At 42.0% G+C, this 22,500-nt stretch overlaps 1 protein-coding gene across 2 annotated transcripts in view; it reads right to left on the reverse strand.

The window, feature by feature from the left end:
• atxn1a (ataxin 1a) overlaps positions 1–22,500 on the reverse strand; it is a 112,585-nt gene that overhangs the window by 22,168 nt on the left and 67,917 nt on the right. The window contains exon 3 of one of the 2 annotated variants that reach the window (XM_030063976.1): positions 15,237–15,344. The gene's annotated coding sequence lies outside the window, so the exon portion shown is untranslated. Of the gene's footprint in view, positions 1–746; positions 1,053–15,236; positions 15,345–22,500 lie in introns of those variants that run through there. The other variant, XM_030063977.1, reaches the window with a different exon arrangement.

A 22,500-nucleotide genomic window follows, 5' to 3' on the forward strand; every position in this document is an offset into this window, starting at 1 on the left:
CAGATGGAGACAGAGAGGGAGAGTAGCAGGAAGAGAGGAGAGGGAGGGGTAAAAAGAAGAAGGCAAAGTGGAAGGCAAGTGTTAGGAAAAGAATGAGAGATAGAGTAAAAATACGTGCGCGCATGTGTGTGTGTGTGTGTGTGTGTGTGTGTGTGTCAGGGAGAGAGGGAGGGAAACAGAGAGGGAATGCGAAAGAGAGACATTACACACAGTCTCTTTCAGAAAACAAACACTTAGGCAGCATTGCATGACTTGCACTTTCTAACCCCCCCAACAACCCAGTTGGGAGGTGGGGCAGATGGAGGGAAAGGAGAGAGAGAGGGAGAGAAAGAGAGTGAAGGAGAGAGAGAGAGAGAGAGAGAGAGAGAGAGAGAGAGAAACACACACAAAGATTGACGGATGGACACAGAGGGAAAGGAGCAAAGAGCCACGAGAGTAACGGCAGAAATGTGAGAACACAGTGCGAGGTGAAAACGAGAAAGAGAGACGGGTGCAAGAGAAGAGAAGAGAAGAGAAGAGAAGAGAAGAGAAGAGAAGAGGGGGAACACCTCAGGACGACGGTCAAATGGGAGAAACAAGCGACGCCGATTGTAGGAAAACTAGGGCAGACGCAGTACGAGCTTACACACGACATACTGTGATACAACTAGACAAGCGCTCGGGACACACACACACACACACACACACATAGACACATGCACACACTTCATTCAGAGCAAGTACAAAACTGTGTGAAGTGTACTTACCAGGGTAGCAGGAGTAGCCCACTTCTGCAGCATGCTCTCTCTCCCTCTCCCTCTCTCTTATTCCTTCCCTCCCTTGTTCCTCTCCTCTCTCGCTCTGCTCTGCTGTGTCCCTTGCAAAGCACCCTGAGTTTCTCTCCCTCTCCCTCTCCGTCTCTTTCTCTCTCTCTCTCTCTCTCTGTCTCTCTCTCTCTCTCTCTCTCTCTCTCTCAAGCGGAAAATCCCAAACAGATTCAGTGTAGTTGTGCTACAAACTGCCTGTCCCCCCACCCCTCCACCACCACCACACACTCACACACACGCCACACACACTGACACCACACACACTGTCCGGGCCAGCAGCCCTCTCTTAAATCTTGACAGCGAGGCAGGAAGCTCCCTCACCACCACTGACACACAGCGCGCGCACACACACACACACACGCACATGCACACAAAATTGGTAGCACACACTCACACACGCCCACGGGGAGGGAGTCCCGCATGCAGAGCTCCAACGTGTGTTATGCAAGGGGCTGAATGCGAGCCAGAGCTCCCACACTCTCTGCCCTACACACACACACACACACACACACACACACACAGCGCCCCTCCCACGGTCCGCTCAGCCAACTTCATCAGGTATTCATTCAAAAAACACACACACGCCAGCTGGCTGTATGCCCAGAGACCGCTTACAAGGAGAGAAAGAGAAAGAGAGAGAGAGAGAGAGAGTGAGAGAGAGAGACAGACCAGAGAGAGACAGAGAGAGAGAGAGAGAGAGCGAGAGAGAGCGAGAAAGAGAGAGAGAGACGGAGTGGGTGGGTGTTACAGTGAGAAGGGCAGAGAGGGGGAGTATAGGAGAGATAAAGAGCGAGGGAGAGAGAGAGAAAGGGAGAGAGAGTATGGGAAAGAGAAGACAGTGAAAAAGACCGACTGTGTTTAACTTGCACATATACATGCCTTCAAACAAAAACACATAAAATACACATATGTACATGCAAATGTACATACATTTAATATGCATGCACATGTGGTAAATACACACATGCACATTCACAGACACACTCAGACACCCACACACACACACACACACACACACACACAGAATAACTATAAGGGAGCACTGAGGCATGAGAATATACTGCAGATCAATCATACAGATACACATATTTACACAGACAGCGCTAGCACCTACATCAAATTTGCCACATTGCAGATTGAGAGTTGTGTTCAGGATCGGAGAAGCTGCACTTTCTCCTTTTGACCACTAGATGTCATGACTGATTATGTCACCGAAACTGCCTCTACCTCTCTTAGTTAGCTGACCTAGTTAAAAGACCATTTGGAAATAAATATAGATGAAATGTGCTCCTCAATGCGTGGAGATGGAGCACGCAAAAGGGAAGTAGCGAGCACTCAGTCACAAGACATTTACACATCAGCCCACACACAGACACACATACACATGCACACACAAATGAAGCCACACAGAATCATAATTGTTCCCACTAGACCTGGTGGGTCTAAATATGCACTAAAAAGACATCCTGTTTGTGCTGCTTGGTCTTCCTGTCAGCTTGTTATCAATCCAATGTTCAACTTGGGTTATTCATGGACTATTTAACTACCACAAGGCAGACTAGGTTTTAAAGTTTGTTTTCAATGTGGTACGGGGCAGTAAAAGTCCAAAGAAAAGTTGGATGACAATCAAACAGAATTGTGACGTCGCGTTCTTTGGATTTGCCGTTGATGAAGTTTGAGTTTCTGTAGGGGGCGCCACGGTGGCTATCGCCGCTCATGCAAAAACATAAAATGCATCGTTTCATGTGCTACAGAGGATTTTAACTGGGAACCTTGACCTACCTTAGCAATAGAAAATGGAAAAGCTGTCATGGAGTTTTGATGGCATGATGGTGCGTGTTAAACTACTATTGTGTTATAGCGTTCTGAAACAGGGAGTAGCACAAGAGCCAGAGATTTATACAAAAAATACTGTGGGTTATTACTGAAGACTGGGGGAGTATGACAGAGAGAGACAGAGAAAGAAACAGAAAGAGAGGGAAAAACACAAGAAAAACAAGATGGAGACAGATAGCCAAACCGAGACATAGAGACCGACAGACTGCACTGGACTGTATGTTTGTTTCCCATTTCAGTTCGTTCTGTCAGTTGACCTCAAGTGCACAGCAACACTCGTCTGTTGCCTTGGTAGCTAATTGGAGCCTCTCGGCATTTAATCATAATTCATTTGTGTGGGTTTGTTTACAATGTGCAGTCAAGTGAAAGCACTGAAAGAGAGAGGGAGAGAGAGAGAGATAGAGGGGGTGGGAGTGGAGAACAAGCACAACAAGATGAGAAAAGAGAGAATTAGTTATGAGAAATTTTAACCATTTGAGAGGCGATTTTCTGTCTCTCTTTCCATAGGCTACTTTTCTTTCTTTAATTAGCTTGGTATGTGTGTATATCCAAATGTACTGGGTTCAAAACATTTAAAATATGTGCGAGTGGTGCGTCCCTGCTTCAGACTTTGTGAACGCTCCTCCATTCATTTCCAAAAGCAAAGCGAGCTCTGCACTCCATTTCCAACATTCTAGACTCGCATAAATATACATTTTCTATAAACATTGCTGAAACAAATCCCCCTCAAAGACATTTTTGAATGAGAAACCTGTTTTGGTTGGATGTTAGAAACAAAATCCATGTTTCATTTGTCTTAAAACTTGAAAATTTCTCCACAAACCTGTCACCTCCTCATGATTTACATGTCTGATTCATGATATTTGGTAAGTGGAAGTACTATGGGATTAAAACTGTGTCTGGACTCACTTCATTATTCAAGTTCATGGGAAGAAAACTAGTATAGGAATTTTGAAAGCACATAACTTAACTAAATCCTATGTCTGATTAAGTTGAATTTTACTTGGGTGGAATGTTTTCACTTTTAAATGCACATTTAACATCCTGTCAGGTATACAAATATGTCAAAATGGATTCTGTAATATTCTCTGTCGAGGGTCATAGTTTTCAAGAAGAGAACTGCCTGCAGGCATTTGTCAATATTAGGATATGTGGAATTAATGTGTGGATGCTGGTGGTGACAGCAGATTGCACAGCTCGATGGAGATGCGCATGCTGAAAAGTAACCATATTGCAGAAAAGAGACTTTAAAAGGAATAACTGTATTTTACACATAAATAAAAGATGAAAAATGGAGCAAGAGGCTTTGGATTCTGTCATATAACAACAGAAATACTGACTGCAGGTCAATAATCAGAGATAACACAAATCAAAGCAACACTGACATGTTGAATGCTGAATTCTCTCAGTGCAAACATGGCACTGCTGACACTGGGGACATGAAGTATCTCTCTCCGACACTGTCTTTCATTTTTGTTCTTTCCAAGTGTCTTTCTATGAAGCGGAGAACAGTCTCGGCAGCTGAACTGATAAAAAGATGAAAAGCATATATATATATATATATATATATGTATATATGTGTGTGTGTGTGTGTGTGTGTGTACATGTACTCATATACATATCAGAAAGCTCTGTGCGCAAGCACACACACATGCCATCTCTCACACACTCTCAATCGCCCACGCAAACTTCACACACACTGCGGTTATGACAACGGCAACCCCCGCCCTCCTCCACTCTCTGTTCCTCTCTGTCTCTATTTCTTTTCTCTGTCTGCGAGCCTCTCGGCTCTCTTGTTTATCCATGTCTTTCCATCTGTCTCTGTGTGTATATGTGTGTACACGTCAATGTGTGTGTGTGTGCAAGCCTGTGAGACAGAAGGTTAGGAGCTGTCTAATGTTCAGAGATCACACAGAGAATGCACAGACAGACACACACACACACACACACACACACGCACAATCACTTTATCAAGGCTTAAGCACAACATATACACCAACCTTTCATTCATTATCTATCATCCATTGTCTTTCATGATGATTGCATTATTATTTTATCAGTGCTCTCTGAACCTTGGGTCATGTATACGGTCTACAAATCTCTCTCTTTATCCTTTTATGTCTCTGTTACTGACTTGCATTCTCTTTCCACTTGTTCCTTCTCTCCCCTCCCTCTGTCTCTCCCTCTCTCTCTCTCAGTACCTCTGTCACAAACCCTCTGCCAGCCTGTGTAACTTGCTGGCAGTGTAGTGTGCTACTCCAGCCCAAGCCGCATCCCATTCACAAACCTATTAATCCACACACACTATTAGATCCCTGCTACTCACACTCATGTACACACACACACACAAACGTACAAAGAAGTGTGTGTGCGTGTGTAGGATTAGGGAGGGAGTGGAATGGATGGGCAAATCACTGCTAAGCCCCTCTATTGCTGTATAATCCTACTGAGTACACACACATACACGCACACATACACAAACACACAGATACACAAATACACATCTACACAATATGCAAACATGCATGCAAGCACACACACTCTTCTACACTCTCTTACTTTCAAACACATACAAAGCTCATAAACGTGGGCACGCATGCATGTGAGCACAGACACACACATGCGCGCACGCGCGCAGGCGCACATACACACACACCATCACCAATATTCAGATACACAAATATGCAGGCAAATGTCCAACATGCTCATTCAAGGACAAATGCAGACACAAACACCCAAATATCATTTCAAAGACAATGTATAATCCTGCTTGGAGAATGTGTGTCACTTCACAAAAGGAAGTGAGAGCGAGAAAAAGAGGAGGGGAGGGTGGGCAGACAGGGAGAGAAAGAGAGAAACATTCAATTTTTTATAATGGAGCCCTCTGAAGAATTCAAATGAGACACAGAATCAGAGACAGAAAAGAAGAGAGAGAGAAAAAAAGAGAGAGAGACGGGAAAAAGTTATTCAAACACACACATCCATTCATCCATTACACCATCCATCTAGTTATCTAAACCGCCCATCCAAATATCAAGTCTCGCTTCCTTGCACATGGCACACTAACATGCATTAAGGAGTATCAACAGATTTAAAAATTCAAATATGAGGAATTTGCATACGTATTTTCATAATGAACTAGGACAGCTAATTAGCATTTGTACACATAAAAAAAAAAAAACTGTCTCCCCAAGCTGTTACAGGGCCAAGACTGTGATACATAATATGCATCATAACAATGTGCAGGATGCAGCTACTCCCCTGACAGGGAATGAGACACTTTGTTGACTCTAGGAATGTCTGTCTAGCTTTTAACTTGCACTCGTAAAGGAAAATCTGCAATACGGAACTTCCTGGTTCTGCGTCATTTGTCTCCCTCTTGTGGCAGTAAATTAAATTCTGCTTGAAAAACACTCCAAGTCGTGCAGGGAAATGCCATTCAGTTTTAAAAGGCAAAAGAAAAACATGGGGGGAAGAAGCCCTTGAGAGAGAGGTGTGAAATCGTCAATCATCGAACAAAAATATAATGTCATGCAATGATTTTTATATACAGTTACAGTGGAAATTGCGAGGTCACTAAGGGACAACAGAGATTAGCTTTTCAATGCCCGCAATAATGCAAAATGCAGGTTTCATCATCAGAGATATTTCCACAGTTACAAATTCATTTATTTCCCCAACATGACATATTGTGTAGTATTTTACGTATCTTAATGTACCTGCATTACATGAACAACTAACCCATAGAATGTAATACTGCTGCAGCTATACGGTGATGTTTTCCAATACTGATTATCTACTTTACAGTACATTATAAAATACAGCATAAAGCTGCCTGGTGAAGCGAATAGCATCGTTTATTCACTGACAAGGTGTGTTAGTACTCTTTGCAAAATGACTTGCAAAAAATGTCTAATATGCTAGTGATGCTATTTTAAAGCAAACCCTTTTCGCTGTTTATCATACCTAGTCTTTGTGCTCCCATTATTGCCTTTCATGTGGGTTGCACATGGTGAGAAATGCAAGTGGGGAATCTGATTGGGCTGCTGACAGCGTGATAGTGATTAGCTGAGGTGAGGTTGAGGACAGGCTGACAGATGTGGGACGTGTGACTCTGAGGAGCGCCACACTGTGCAAGCAGGACGAACGGCAAGGGACATACACTCACTTCTACTACTCCTGCGTCTTCTGCTGCTTGTGTGCCTGTGAGTGCGCAAAAACACACCACTAACCCTTTGAAAGCTGAGCAAATTCACAGGATATCATAAAAAAAAAAAAAAAAGCAGGGAGAAAAAGGCAATTAGGAACATAACAAGAAACAAGAAAATGACCTGGAAATTAGCCCAAAATATTACAACAAACATCATTTTGAATATATAACTATAATAATTATAACAGTTTTTTGGGGCATTTTTCCTTTTTTTGTGCTAATTTTCTGTTAGAACATGACATCTGACAGCCATCCAGATTTCAAAGGGTGTTTTTTTTTTTTTTTTTTTTTTTAGAGCAAGAGAAAAAAGAGAACACACAGACACACACTTGTCCCTCACGGCGTCCACATGTGTCAGCGTCTAGGACAGAAAAGCAAACTGCTGGGCATTGTGTGTGCTGAAGGTGAAATCCCCAGCTGGAATGGGGCATCGGTAGGCAGGCTGCACTAATTGGCATGAATGGGCATTGTGTGGACGGAGGAGATGTGGGCGACTGCTCAGCGTGTGGCCTTGTCTGGGGCTGCTGTTCTGTCTCTTCAAAGGCACACACAGACAAAAAAGGGAGACAGGCTGCAGCGCTACACACACACACACACCCTACAGGCCCAACAGGGTGCACACTAACACGCATACATGCCACAGACAGACACACAGAAAGAGCAGCCGCTGTCCAAATAAACAAACTCCGCGGCCATGCACATGCATACACATTAACACATGCACACACACTCTACAAGTGTCCACATGCAACCCAGCGGTGTGTCTTGTTCTGAGACCATCGCCGTGCAGGGAACATAACAAAAGCCACTGATAAAACGCACGCCCTTACAAACATGTCCTTTCCATCTATATAATCAAATGTATATTATCATGCTGAATAGCTGTGCTGATTGCTGTCTGCCTCCCAGAAAGAAAAACGGTTCCAGTCAATTGGGCAATTTCTGCGCCTGTATTGTGTGCTTCTATTACCCAAAGGAGATTGAGCCGTGTTGTAACAAGTTTGTGATCAACTGGAACAAGTGCATGGCAGCAAAATAAGACAACAACTTCGCATGGGCCTCATCAGAATTTCTCTCTGTATGAATTGCTGAAATTTTTTTTTTGAGGAGTCGCACTACAAAGTGAGATAGCCACCATTAGAAAAGGTTGACATTTCCGATACAAAATGATTGATAACAAAAGATTCAACTCTAAGTAGGGCTATATTTATGTCTTTTATGTCATATTTATGTCCTATATTTACTGTTTTTTTTTTCATATTGGAGAAACAGCACTTTAAAATCTTGTCTTAGTTCTCTTCACAAAGGAATGGTGCGTAGACCTAACGTTTTTCCTCTTCTATTCCTTATAACTTAATTTACGCCGATATATTTTTTTCTCTCTCAAATGTGAGCAACTGACCCAGTTTCCCCCTTGAGGATCAATAAAGTATTTCTGATTCTGATTCTACACACCTCTGCCCAGATATGAATTTCTTGCATCATCTGCATATTTTCTCTATGGAGAATATACATGGGGTTTTCACATAACAGTCCTTGTCACAGTCTGCAAGTTTAAAACTTGGCCATTTTTTATCTACACATGTTTCTCTTTTAAACGGGACTGGATCCACTGAATTCTGCTGCCACTTTCCAGCAAAAATAATTATTTTCCTACCAAAAAAAAAAAAAAAAGCTAACACTGCTGCTTGCACTAAATAGCTGCTGTTCTGTGATCAGTTTTGTTAGACAAATTCACAGCTAGTATCACAGGGGGACAAACTGTTTGAAAGCCTTTAATTTATTTTCTTATGCAAACAAATATCCAAATGTCATAAATTATTTTGAGGGAATTAGGAAAAGTTGATTTCTCACAAAGACATTTGATTTTTTTTTGATCAAATTAGAGACAAATGACTTTTGAGGCCTATTTACAAGAGCAGCAAATGATGTGCACTTCACAGGACTCATGCAGCGAGGACAAAGACACACACATGCACACACAGTGAGACACACACACACACACAGAGTAACATCCCACTCTAAATCTTCTCTGACAAGGTCTGCTGGTATTCCATGCCTGGACTACCAATCACGTTGTACCAGAGGGAGTGTTATTATATTCAAACCAAGGAAAAACTCGGCATCAGCGTCTCAACATTAAACACAAAATGTCACAAATCATACAAGTTCAGTATTCTACAAAATATGCAAAATACAAATAATTTTGTCCCTATTGTGAAGCCTTATACTTTAATGTCAAGCTTGAGTTTGTGTATATATTTATATTAACAACTCATTCATCAGCCTCTCTGCTGCTCCCTGCTACCACACACACACACACACACACACACACACACACACACACACACACACATGCAGATGAAAGGAAATTCCATGTCAGTGACATTTTCTGGGTGGGCCTGTTTAAACTAAAGAAAGACTAGTGACTGTTTTGTGTGTATGTGTGTGTCTGTGTGTGTCTGTGTGTGTGTGTGTGTGTATGTGTGTGTGCGCATGTGCATCACTACAGCATATATATTGTGTATGTTTGTGTGTGTGTGTGTGTATCTGTGGTTCACAGCAAACACCCTGATGCATTTGTGTGTAAAATTCTTCAGCGTGCATGCAGCTGTCTCATGGATTAGGCATGAAAAAAATGTGTTTTCGTACTTGTGGCACACACACACACACACACACACACACACACACACACACACACACGTCGTCTAGTGGGTTGTTATGTGTAGCCCTTTCACCCTGACCCCATTTCAACACTGACCCAACCTTTGACGAGAAGGCCACTTGCATTTTGAAGCGTGTGTGTGTGTGTGTGTGTGTGTGTGTGTGTGTGTGTTCTCGGTGCTTGACAGCAGTTATGTAAGGATGAGTTGTGGGACAGAAAGATAAAGAGATAAAGAAAAAAGGGAGAGAGAGAGAGAGAGCAAGAGAGATGAAGGGAAGGACAGAAAAGAAGAGCAGAGGAAGGGACGGGAGAAAAGAGGCACATAAAAGAAGAAGAGGGAGTGATCGAGGCACAGGAAAAAGATAGGGGGAGAGACACTGATGTCACCTTGTAGTGGTACAGCAGAGACAGAGAGGGAGGGAGAGAGAGAGAGAGAGAGAGAGAGAGAGAGAGAGAGAGAGTTAAAAGATCTATTAGCTGATAGAAGTCATGCAGACAACCTCCCACTCCTTAGGCAATTGATTCAGGGACTGTGTGTGTGTGTGTGTGTGTGTGTGTGACAGAGAGAGAGAGACAGAGAGAGACAGAGAGTGTGTGTGTGTGTTTGTGTGTCCAAGTGAAAGACAGCTAAACTGTTGCTAGGGGCTTGGGGGCATAATGTAGTAGTGGCCTACTAGAAATCTCTCTTCTGAGACTGCACTCTGAGTCGTTCTCCTCTTTATCAGCGTGTGTGTGTGTGTGTGTGTGTGTGTGTGTGTGTGTGTGTGTGTGTGTGTGTGTGTCATGACAGAAAGCAAGAGAGAAAAACAGAATGCAAGAGGCAACAAAACGAGGCAGTTTATTACTGAAGGAGCATGTAAATGTGAACTTCAGTATTTTTGGTGTGAGTGTGTGTATTTGCGTGTGTGTGTGTGTGTGTGTGTGTGTGTGTGTGTGTGTGTGTGTGTGTGCTTGGAGAGGACAGCATAATGGAATGCTTAGGTTCAAGACTTGCCAAGAGCACTTTTCCCATACGCCAGGGAGCCAAGACTTCCCCAACCAGCCAAGAATAGCACCAATGTCCCCCCTCCCTCGTTCCCTCTTTCTCTCTCTCAAAAAACACACACACACACGCACACACGCACACACACACACACACACACACACACACGTTTTACTCTTTGGATGCACTGGCAAAAGGGGTTGATGGTGTGAAAAAGGGAAGAACAGCACTAGTGTCCTCACACACTTCACTCAGCACACACACACACACACACACACACACACACACACACACACACACACACACACACACACACATAGAGCGAGAGAGATACAAACAGAGATTCCAGCAGGGGATCTGCAGCACTCTCCCAATTGTCAGCTCCCTATGGGGTAAACGAGAGTGCTCTCTGTGTATGTATGTGTGTGTGTGCGTGCCTGTGTGTGTGCCTGTGTGTGTGTGAGTGTGTGTCTATCCACTTATACAAGCATGTTTGCGTGAGAGAGCAATAGACTGGAGGAAAACTAGAGAGGAAAGAGTGCACTCCCTTTTCCCATTGCTAGGCACCAAATGTCGAGGTAACAAAACAACAGGGAGCAGCGCCGTTTCCACTCCAAAGAAAAGACATGAGAGGCAAATTCACCTCATTCACAAGCGGGTGTCACCAAGAATGAGTCCATTAGATTTACTTACAAACCTCGCTTCAAAGCAGGTTAGTAGCGTGCACACGGCCTGAGTGCATAAGCAGAGTTTTTAAACAGACACGGCGAACAGTGATCAGCCGTGAACATTTAATACAACAAGCCAATTAGGCTCGAGGAGTGGACATTAGTCTGACCTGTTTATTCCTAATGGGCTTTTTTTTTTGGATGAAAGCTCAATCAGTCACTGAGTAAATCCTACGCTGTGACCAATTTCCGTTCTTCTTTTGACGGATCTGATGGAGAAAACACACTCACACAAATAAATGCTCTTGACTATGTTGATCATGGAGAAAACCTGAAGGTGGAGCCGTGGCTTATTGGCAAAGGTGCTCTCCACTCCACTCCACTACTCAGCACCTTAACTGTTTATTTATTATCCATTACCCAGCACTTTAACCGTTTATTTATTATTTATTATCTATATATTACATCCTAGGTTAATATACATTCACACTGTTTTTCAGACTGGAGGGGAAGTGGTGATTCCTCAAGAGGCCGAATCAAGTCGGTTAGTTCCTGAATCCCAGTACCGTCGGGTTCTGCCACTTGGTTCTTGGTTCTCTGGGTTTCATGCTAACTCTCCTTATCTATGCAATCATGTCTATACTTCAATTCCATCTGTATATTTCATATTCATTCGTATATTTCACATCTCATATCTCTTTTTCTTAGATTAGCCCTTATTGTATATTTTTAGTTTTAGCCTTTATAGTCTTTATTGTATGTATTTAGCTTTTATTCTATTTTATTTAACTTTATTATATGTTTCTACTGTTGCTGCTGGAACACCAGAATTTCCCTGGTTGGGATCAATAAAGTATATCTATCTATCCATCTATCTATCTATCTATCTATCTATCTATCCACATCAAGTGAAACAGAATTTGAAAACAGCTCAAATTTTGTCAGTGAGGCTTTCAAGCAGCAAATCAACTAAATCCTGCTTTGAATTAGGGCTGAATGATATGGTTAAAAAAAAAAAAAAATCTTATTGCAAACGTTTTTGACAGGAATTGGGATTGCGATATTATTCACAAAAAGACCAAAATTTTAGTGAGAATGATATTTTTGCATAATTTTAATCTACTGTGATAAAAGTTTGTAACAAGCAAACATGTTTTCTTATGTCTGGAGAATACAATTTCTAGGCCAGAGTGTTTCTGTAGCACCACAATACTTCATTTATAATGGTATAATCTCACAAATTTTACGCTTAGCAAAAAAAATTGTAATGTCAGTATTGCAGTTTTGATAACATTTAGATTAATTGCTCAGCCCTACTTTGAATGTGCTCAGTCTGAACCCATATCCTGTTCTCAAGAAAGCATCAGTGCTTAGAAAAGAACCTATAATACTGAGTGAAATTCCCCTGTATTTAGCTCCCTCAGTATCACTGTACAACAATTTTTTCTGTGATCACTTGTTTTGTCCCCTCCTGAGAAACTCCAATATGTCTCAGACACAAACACAATCACATAATCACCCCTTATCCGCAGGCTTGTTGATGGCTTACCCCTTGGTGGCACAGAAGATAGACTCATAAATCTCATAAAAAAAAGAAGCTCTAAACTGGCACTGACTAAAACTACACCAATGACACTTAATGTTACTGCATGTTTAGAAATTTTGTACAATGGAGCTCCTGATTTAGATTCAAGGATAAATTTACCCCATGTTTATTTAATTTCTGCATTCTCCCAACTTCTTGAACTATTTTGCACAATATCCTGTGCTACTGGATTTCTAATCTTAATGATGCTGCCCAATTTTGTTAAGAGTTTTCTGAGTAAAGAGATTTTTGGGTTTCTGTTATTGCCTGTGCCCACCCTGCAAAGCATGTTTCCGCTGGGAAAGAGTGAAGGCAATAAACAAGAAGAAAACACTTTCGGGGACCATCAACAAGTTTCACTGCTTGCTTTTCCTATAAACTGCTTTGTAAATCAGAAGCTACCTAATCTGCTCACGTGGCCATTTCTGGTAAGAAAGAATCTGCAGCGTAATTATTTTCAATTTAGCAATTTACCAAATTGTCTCCTCCTTGTCAATATCTTTATGTCTCACCTGCTGAGGGGCTGTACTACTGTCCACAGAAAAGGTTAACATAGCATTTTGGATGTCTGCAATGTTGACGTCTGAATTATGGCTGAATGGAGCATTTTGAATTAGCATATCAGGACCATGCTGATGCGTGTTGATGCACATCGCAGGACATCAGTGCTGCCTTGAAACTGACCTGGCAATTAGCATCTTGACAGCCTGAGTCAATTCAAACACTAGTCTCTCAGTTTCCACGTTGATTCCTGGAGAAGATCAGTAGATGATGATCTTAGTTTAAGTCACTCGGGTCTATTGATGATCTCAGCTGTGAACACTTACAGTCCCTTTCAATTCTGAACAACTGTCTTGGGGATATAGCTGAAAATATTTTTCTCTGACTCACTGGGATAATGCTTTCCTGAACAGAGACACTGTACAACCAGAAGGCCTGGGTTGAAACACTTGTAACAGCAAGCCTTTGCCCTGCTGAAATGTCCTTGGGCAAGACAATCGCTAGTAGCTTCAAGGGTGTTGCTCTGCAAGCCAACCCTGCGATCTCACCTCCCTGTGGAGGGCCGTGAAGCAAAAAGAGAGTCTCCACCGGGTATCAATAATATCACAGAAAAAGGATGCATGAGCTGAGAGTAATACAGAGAAAATCTCCAAGTGGTTGGAGCATGTTTCTCACTTTGCATTAAAAACGCTTAAAATAGCTGCTTTGTACAGAAAGTAATTCAGCACACATAGAATATGCTGTGTACACACACACAAACAAACACACACACACACACACAAACACACAAAGGAGTAAAATATAGGCCAGAGAAGCAACTATGATAAATGTTCAAAACTTCGACAAGTGCTTCATATGTCTCCTGCCTTACCCCTCCCTCAGCCCTGACAGAGACATCATTTATGGGGTATTTTTCTTCCTTGACAAGCTCAACCTTGCCGAGGAAGTGAACACTCTCCCTCGAAGCCCCCTCGCTAACTTAATCCTGGAGGTGCTACTGTATGCACAATGCTCCAACAGAGAGCGAAGATACAGCTTCGTAAACAAAAGAGCTGTCACCAGGCAGACTAGCTTACCCTTACCCTCAAAATTCCCTCTCCTCCAATCACAGCTCGGATAGGAAACAAACCCAGTTACCTTATTTAACCGAGGCCTGCTGTCCTCATCCTGATAACTGAACGAGGCTTCCTCATCGTCCTAACCCTTGTGCGATGAATTGACACGATGATTTACCCTCTAAAGTCATCTGCCATATTGCTTTGTCAAACACATTATTTAGAATAAGACAGAGTTAACAGTTTAATCCCAGCCATACTGTAGCAATGTGCTGTGACTCAAAGCTACTGGTACACAGAGAGGAAGCCCCCTGGTAAAGTGCAGAGTGTACACGCGATGAGCTCCCACTTCAGTCACATTAAAATCAAATGCACTTTACTTCACACGGATCGGTGCCACGGCCAGTGTGACAGGTTTATTAGCAAAACAAGGCTCTTGGCTACAGAGAACAGTCAGGACTGAAAAGGCCTCAATGACACAATTTATTAGATCAAATTAAATGACAGTATGACTAACCAGTCTTAAGCTGAAATACCAGCACGGTGGGCAGCTGTTCAGCAGCGGGAAGTGAACCAATGCATTTTACAGTGCCTTACCTAGCATAACCTGAAATTGAACAAAATGCTGAACAATAATATACAGTTGGCTTCCAGCTATACACAAAGTTAAGTATCTCATCTTCAACAATAAAGTGTCCCATGAGCTGAGAGGAAAACAAGATCTAAGGGAAAAACCAAAGTCCAAAACCAAATGCCATCCTTCACATTAATATCATGATAAAAATACCAAGTCTGAGTGTGACTTTTGGGAGCAGAAAATTGGTGTATGTGTGGGTATGTGTGTGTGTGTGTGTGTGTGTGTGTGTGTGTGTGTGTACGCGCGTGTGCTGTTGTGAAGATGAGGTGGGGTTGGGGGAGTTCTTCTTACCTCATTCAACAGAGCTCCTTCAGACCCCCCCTGGTTTGTCAGCGGGTGGTACAGCCCATTCGAGAAAGTCCCAGAATGCAATGCTTTGACTCAGCGACTCAGCACTCCCTGGTGGAAAAAAAACAACAAAAGTTAGAAAATAACTAAACAAGATAAAAACAGTTTTTGCCTTCCTTGTAATTTCAGAGCAGGAGCTCCACGTTGCATACTCTGGGACGGGATACACCAAAATGATGAAGTCTCAGCAGCAAAATGTATTAAGCCAACCAACTCCAGATGTCCGTAATGTACACATCACAGCGCTAAAAACTTAAACAGTCGGAAAAAATGAAGAACAAAGAAACACAATTGAGCTTGGATGCAAAAGCACATATGCAGCTTTCACATCTTGTCTCAAATGGAGCAAAATCTGATAATGAGTCTAGTTAAGTTGTGGTGCTAATGTGTGCATGTGAGTGGTGATGGTGATTTCAGATTGACAGTTAATGAAATAATATCATTTGACTGATAAAGTCAACCGCATGAAATGCATGAAATAATGAACTAATGTAGGCAGCAGGCCTGCAAGTAATCACATAGAAATGCCTGACTTTACACAAAAGCAAATAGATTTACCTCTGTGTACATAATACATAAAATTGCCTGTGAACTGAAAGTGCAGGACTCACCTTATAGTCGTCATTTTCTGTTAATGCCACCATGCAATAACAGGGACCAAAATGGGTCAGCGCCTAAATGCATTTTGTGAAAGACCCATGAACACCCATATTTTTTTATTTAAGTTTAAATAGGCATTTTAAACACGTACAGCAATTTCCTGCCCACTTTTATGTGGTTTCATCCCTTTTAACCCTGCATTTAATTCACGTCTGACATTTCTACTGTTCTTCTTTCAACGTGTACCTTTCATATATTATTGTTTTATTGCCTGCAAAGCATGCAGTGCCTCTTGTTTTGAAAAGTGTTACACAAATAAAGGTCATCATCATAAACAGGACCTGTCGTATCCACAAAAACACCAGAGCATCTTTTAAAGACATCAAAAGTGCAAGAAGCCAACTCACGCAGACACCCACACACACCGGCATCAGAGACAGACTCACTGATTGTAGACAGTGCACACACACTCTGTGGGACTAATTAGGGAGGTTGTGGTGGAGTGATGGGGATGATACGGGGATGCGAGAAACATGTTCCCTGCTGTTCTTCAGCTGTTGTGTGTGTGTGTGTGTGTGTGTGAGAGAGAGAGTGAGAGAGAGAGAGAGAGAGAGAGAGCAAGAGCATGAGTGTATTGGGAAAGGTGCAGTGGGTGTCCTCAAACATCCTATTGACCTACTTCTTACCTGATCGGAGAGACGGGAAGAGATGGGGAGGAGTGTGTGTGTGCAATTTTATATGGGAAAGTGTTTTAAGGTAGACTAAAGAAGATTTATGGTGAATCGTGTGGTTGACTGCACGTGTGTGTGTGTTACATTATTAAATACAGGATATACCACTCCATGTACGCTCTTTCTGGCATGCACAATGACCCTGTTCTGCAAGGGATTGAGAGCTATAGTGTAAATGAGATATGATATCAGAGGGAGAGAGAGAGAGAGACATGCACGCACATACACACAGAGAGCAAGACACGCACACACATACACACACACACAAACAAAGAAAGAGAAAGAAAGAGAGAGAGAATGTCTGGTATGGCAGGCATGGGAAATGTTTCTGTGGCTGGCTACAGTAAAGCACTAGGCTTAACTTAAGCACGCATGCACAAACACAGACACACACACACAGGTTTGTGTGAAATTAGATTTGTAATGTGTGTGTGTGTGTGTGTGTGTGTGTTGGGGCGTTGCGGGGGGGTGGTTGTGAATATGAATATAAAAGAGAGAACAGAAAAGATAGTATGAAAGAGAGAGGGAAAGGGATGGACAGGGCTGTGACTGTGGATTACTAGACACCAACTGGCAAAGGAATCCATCGTATGGTAATAAAAGGGCGAGGGAGAGAGGGGAGAAAGATAAGAAAAGAAAAGAGAGAGTGAGAGAGAGAGAGAGAGAGACAGAGAGACAGAGTGAGAGAGACAGAGAGAGAGATGGAAAGGGGGCTACAAAGAGTGACAAATGGTGAGAAAGCGACAGAAAGGGGAAGAGTTCCAGAGTTGATAGATAGAAAGACAGATGGAGAGAACAGAGGACAGACAAAAAGAAGAGAGGGAGACAGGGAGAAGAGAGAGGAAGAGAGTGAGAGAGAAACAGATGGTGGCGGAGGAGAGGCAGATAGAAACTCACTGGGAAGACAACACTGGCTCAGCCAGCCAGGCACAGCGGGGAGTCTGGGAAGCTGAAAAATGTCAGCGAAAAAAGAGGAGGAGAATAGGAGGAGGGAGGGGACAGCAGGACACAAACAAGTGGTGAGTGAGGAGTTTATTCCAAAACTGTACCCACTTTGAAGGAAAACAAAACTGCTACGTGACACTCTTATAGATGACTACATAGTCAAAAATGTCAGCTTTAGGGGCAAGGTCTTAAATGTATCAGTGATCACGACAGACCTCACTTACATCACTTTCCTGCAAGGAGGGTTCAACTGGCCACTGCAGCCAATTACAAACACTCATGGCACTGTGGTACGACTGGTTGATAAATAACCAACCAATGTAGACAGTGGCAGCTGGTGCCAAGTCCAATCAGCAGCTGAGGAGACAGTCCCAAGTGACATCCATCCGGAAAAATATTGCATTGCAACGCTGCATTGTACTGCAGTCTCTGTTTAAAAGGACAACCTCTGGCCGGTCCTGGTGGCTCAATGGGCTGTGGCGCTGACCATGTGAGTGCATTGTTTTCAGTTCAAAACTGTCCTTTGTTGCTTGTTACATCTCTATTGCAACAATTTAAAAAAAAAAATCACTCTGAACTGTTTGGTAGAGCAGACACAATTTAAAAGGGAAGGATTTTGTGAAAATCTGAATTTAAACTCATTTGTGCTGAGTTTTATACAGTGGCGTGTACGTACAAAGGAGAAAATGTAATGTAATCACATTTATGATGAATTTGTCTATCAGTAATCCAATCCAATCTAAAGATTACAGATATAAATTGAAATATGTGAAATATCAAATAGAACCCTATTTACTGTTGTGCAAGTTATTATTCATCATCCAGAAACTAAGACATATGCTTCCATTCATAACAAAGGGCCCAACCAGTATTAGTGCTTATACTATAGATTATGTCCCTCGGTTTATACAAAATCATTGCTGACATTCAGTAGTTTAAACTTCTGAAACTGTTCTATCAATGAGAGTCAATCCCCAGCTTGTTTCAGGTTCAGACGGCCTTACGTATTCCAGGTGAATCTGCACCATCAGAATCACTTGACTGCCGCTTGGCTTGCTATTTGAAAAATATGGCTGAAATTCTAACCAAAAGTAATGATACAGTTAATTCTGAAGGCCTGCCTAACTGGCTGCTTCTCATTGCAGTGTGGCATCTCCTACAATTTTAGTGGTCTTTTTATGCAAAAGAGCTACAGACATATATTGTCTATTATAGATAAAAGAAAGCCTTCAAAGTCAGTCAGTCAGTGTGCCAGGGTTAAATGACCAAAATATAGTGCAAAATAGTCCGTAGGGGAATCCATAATCATCTCCCACTGGTTCTACGTTCCTCTCTGTTCCTCACAACTGCTCCCATGATCAGAGTAATGCCCAGTTACAAACTCTACCTCAACATTTCAAGCTGAAAAGGGCACCAATGACAAAACACACACACACACACACACACACACACACACACACACACACTAATACACACACACACACTGCTAAACTCTTTGTCTCCATCCATCATGTACAATCCAGAAATCAGACAGGTTAAATTAGTCGGGAATGGTTCAGTGTAAACCACATTAAGTGCAGGGCTGATTGAATTGCTAAACAGATTGGAGCAGACAGCTCCAGTGCTGCACTGTGTGTGTGAGAGAGAGTGTATGTGTGTGTGTGTGTGTGTGTGTGTGTGTGTGTGAGAGAGAGAGAGAGAGAGAGAGAGAGAGAGAGAGAGAGAGTGTGGATGTGTGGATGGTGGTGGGGGGGCTTATTTTCTGTCAGCATGTCTGTTCAAACCCTATGCACTTTAAATTGTGGTTTGAATTTTTCCTCTGTTGTATCCATTAGTGTGTGTGTGTGTGTGTGTGAGAGAGAGAGAGAGAGAGAGAGTCTAGCTCACTCTTTGAAAGCCAGAGGTGAAACACAGAGTGGCTAAGTTTGACTGCACACAAGAAACCAGATTACTGAGTAACCAGGTTAAGGCAGGAAATCCTATTACGCCTTACTCCGATTATTCAAAAACCCCAGTTTACATGAGGTAGAACAGTAATCAGTGAAACAAGCTGTGGCAGATTTTTTTTTGTTTGTTTGTTCGTTTTGTTTTATTTGTTTTTTGTTTTTGTTTGTGCTAATGTTAATATAAACTTATTAAATATGATTTAATGATCAAAAAGAACAAGTTTTCTTCTCTGTTGTCTTTTCCTGCACATGCACACATGTAAAAAGCTGTTGGCCCAGAAATCTACCTGTGCTATCTGGGTTTCTCTTAATCCCTTTGCCAAATTATGGAAACCTGGTTTCTTTTTTACTTGGGATTTGAGAAATCAAACTGATTTCTGAGGTGTATGTCAACAGTGAATGAGTTAACATGTAGGGTTTTTACTGTCTTCCTTGGGACACTTTGCCAAGACAAATGACTGTCCAGTTTTCTAGGTGCACTATGAGTGACTGAGCAAGGGAGTACCATTTCTTACTAAGAGAAACCTACAGTCCTCTGTGTGGCAGCCCTGCTATTCCACTCTGTGTCGTAACAGCAGCAGCAATGGGTGAATGAGTGCAAAGCTGCTGCTCAATTGTGTGCTTGTGTGTGTGTGTGTGTGTGTGTGTGTGTGTGTGTGTGTGTGTTGATCTAAAAGATGATGATGGTACAACATGCCTAACAAGCGTTTTGTGTGTGAGTGCTTATTTGTACTTGACTATGTGATTGTGTAATTACCGTATGAATACTTTTGTCCACTCAACTGTCACTTCATGTTCTTTTGTGTGTTTTTTCCCAGCTTTTCCTTTCTTTCCTGCCTAGAGTAATCAGAAGATGGTGTCCACCCACGAGCATGCTGGCCAGTCCCAAATCCAGTGCCTACTGTATTACACAGACAGCTACGCTTGCTGTTGCAGAGTCAAGGTCTTTTCATTGAGAGTGGCCTTAGACTGAGGAACCACAAGTGCTAGGTTCAAAAGCTGGAATCAGCAAAAGCTTTCCTTCAAAATGCCTCTAAGGATTGTGATTCCACCCGATTGTTTCTTCCAACTCTTTAAACAAGCACTCACAAACACCAAGCAACCCTTCAGAGTTGTGAAAAAACGAAAATAAAACTCCTTAGAGAGGTCCAGCACTTCAGAGATGACTGCTGGGCAATTCATTCTACAGGTTGCAGTTTACCAGTTACCAGATATGACTGACTGACAGCAATTTCAAGCAGATAACTTCTAAATACTCATGGCTTGCACATCCAGTTTTTGGCATTAGACATTTCAAATGTGTGTATTTAGGGGTATAGGTTCTAAAACTTTGCTGCATTTGCTAGCATTTCTCTGGTAAAAGTGTCTGCAGCTGATGCCACTGCAACCTGTATTTGGAGAGTGGGATCCTATGGCTCTCCATTAAGCGAGACAGGCTATGTGTATTGACCAGATGTTGGCGCTATACTGGACATACTTCTGTTATGGTGAGTAACTCTCACAGTTTTGTTTTGTTTTGTTTTTCCACTGAGATCACTTAGTTTTTATGAGTATCTGTCAGTAGTTTCATGGAATTAAGATACACAAATCCACCATAAACCAGCCCAATCACATGAACCACTGGCTGCTACTAACAGAGGAATTTAAAAAAGTGAAACTGGCAACATAATTGTGCAACTCCATGATGATTAAATTCAGAGATGGATATGCTAACATACACAGTGTGCCCTTAAGCCTATTTTCATGAGCTAGTCAAAATACTGTAAGTTAAACTTCCACCAAACATCTCTTGCACACTACATTGGGAGTTGGCCCAGTGGGTAAAGCACAAATCTTTAAACAACAAGACTGCAAGTAGCCAACTAACACAAAACTGTTGCCACTACCACAATACTGTATACTAATAAATAATGCATGTTAGTAAAACCATTTTAAGGTTGATTTATGGAGACAGAAAAAAAAAAAAAATCTTGAACATTTCCTGACTAAGTGCCAAGTTCCTCAATGACATCCCAGAAAGGGTGTGATTGTGAGAAGAAAAAAAAATCTCAAACACAATTATCATAAAATAATTATGTGTCTATACTGTAGTTACTGCTGAACTAGGATCCCTTTAGTTGTCAATATTATTCCTTTATCAAAATGAACTATTATAAACAGATATAAGGGAATATGGTAATTACAAGGCCTTAGGTATTTGCTTTCTCTTTATGACATGGAAATTATTCTGTAATTCTATGAGTGATTACATTTCCTATAATACACGGCTCATCATTTATCATACATATGACACACGCAGGCACACACACACACACACACACACACACACACACACACACACACACAGTCACAGAGCTGATATGAGCAGCTGATTTCTGCTGGCGGTGGCTCCCAGAATGCTTTAGGGGCTGACGTACTGTCTGACAGCTGTTTGGTTGGTTGAGGCAGAAGAATGCAGTGAGTGTGTATCTACATGTCTGTGACTGAGTGTGTGTGTGTGTGTGTGTGAGAGAGAGAGAGAGAGAGAGAGACTGAGTAACTTTACATCATTATAATGTAAAGGAAATGCCTTCCTCAACCACAACCCCATTTTCCTGGAATCTAACATATCTGCCATTCCACAAGTGAGGAATCAGCCGTCTGAGGTTCAAGGTGCTCAGAGCAGGAAGGAATGTTATCTTGGGCTCACACATGTCTGAAAACACCAGCATCCTTCACTTATCAGCATCCTTCATCAATTATTCCACGCTACATTGCTTTGTTAGTGGAAACGGGTCTTTTTTCCATGTGGTAGTACTATGTGGTTCAGCTTCATAAAAAGTGCTATTTTTAACCTGGTCTACTTTTCATATCCTTTTTTACATCCAAGAGTGATATCATGTTGTGTCCACATGCATAACAGAAAGAAAGAAAAAGGAAGAAAGAAAGAATGACAGAAAAACTCATCATCACACAGTCTGTTTCAACTGTATGAACTTAGCAAGT

This window comes from Myripristis murdjan, chromosome 11 (genome assembly GCF_902150065.1).
Source record: "Myripristis murdjan chromosome 11, fMyrMur1.1, whole genome shotgun sequence".
Lineage (NCBI taxonomy): Eukaryota > Metazoa > Chordata > Actinopteri > Holocentriformes > Holocentridae > Myripristis > Myripristis murdjan.